Source organism: Engystomops pustulosus, unplaced genomic scaffold, assembly GCF_040894005.1.
Source record: "Engystomops pustulosus unplaced genomic scaffold, aEngPut4.maternal MAT_SCAFFOLD_333, whole genome shotgun sequence".
Taxonomy (NCBI): Eukaryota; Metazoa; Chordata; class Amphibia; order Anura; family Leptodactylidae; genus Engystomops; species Engystomops pustulosus.
Genome location: NW_027285212.1, coordinates 21495 through 22500, shown reverse-complemented (window position 1 = coordinate 22500; position 1006 = coordinate 21495). Strand labels below are relative to the sequence as shown.

Here is a 1006-nt window from a genome sequence, read left to right as displayed (position 1 = left end):
CGCCAAGTCTAGGACGGGGCTGGCGCCGCAGCGGGCCCGGAGACCCGCCGCGGACCAGGGCTCCCCGGATTGGTTTTAAGTCTGATAAATGCACGCCTTCCTGGAGGGCAGCGCTCTTGGGCACGTATTAGCTCTAGAATTGCCACAGTTATCCGAGTAGCACATCATCAATGCGGAACGATCAAAGGAACCATAACTGATTTAATGAGCCATTCGCAGTTTCACCGTAAAGAATAGTCAGTACTTAGACATGCATGGCTTAATCTTTAAAACAAGCATATACTACTGGCAGGATCAACCAGGTAGCCGAGCTCTGAGGGGTAGACTCTTGGAGTCAGGCTCCGTGAGCTAATGGGAACGCTCGTTGCTGCTGCTGCTACCGCAGCGCTTCTCCGCCGCCGGAGAAGACCTCGCAGACAACATTGGATGGAGCTTAGGGCAGGGGGGCAAGAAAGATGCTCTCGGTCCCTTCCAAGGACCCGAAAAAGCCTTCCCTTCCCCTCCCTCTCGCAGTCGCTGGCTTTCCCCACTCAGTTCAGCCAAGAAGTGGCGCTCGACTCTCACCTCCATCAGCACCTCCGAAGCTCGGACAGCTCCTGTAGGCTGCGCATAGAAGGAAAGCATTGGACGCTCAACTTCAGCACCTCGAGTGTCGGACGGCTCCACCACCACCTCTCCACACTGTTAAGCGAGAGAGACGATAGGAGCCGTCGCGACGTACCCATGCAGCGCCGCCCGCCAACGCACAGAGGAGCGGAGGGGATCGGGCGCCAGGTCCGGGGGAAGGCTGGGAGGGAAGCTACGGCGCTGCTACCCAGCTTTCAACCCTGCGGGACCGGTGCTCCGCTCCTATCGCTCCGGCGAACAGGGTCCGCTACGCTTTCAACACCAGCGCCCGGCAGAGGGCTTGGAGAAGGCTCGCGCGGATCCTCGGTTCGGATCGCCTGGCTTCGCGGGAGCGGCCTTCGGCTAGGGCCGACGACGGCCGGACCGAGCAGATTTGGAC

At 60.0% G+C, this 1006-nt stretch overlaps 1 non-coding gene across 1 annotated transcript in view; it reads right to left on the bottom strand.

Annotated features, from left to right (window-relative positions):
- The window catches only part of LOC140110826 (18S ribosomal RNA), a 1884-nt gene extending 1579 nt beyond the window's left edge, over positions 1-305 (bottom strand). The window contains exon 1 of the ribosomal RNA XR_011851623.1: positions 1-305. This exon is cut by the window's left edge and continues 1579 nt beyond it. This is a non-coding gene — a ribosomal RNA (18S ribosomal RNA).
- Between the last annotated feature and the right edge of the window lie 701 nt (positions 306-1006).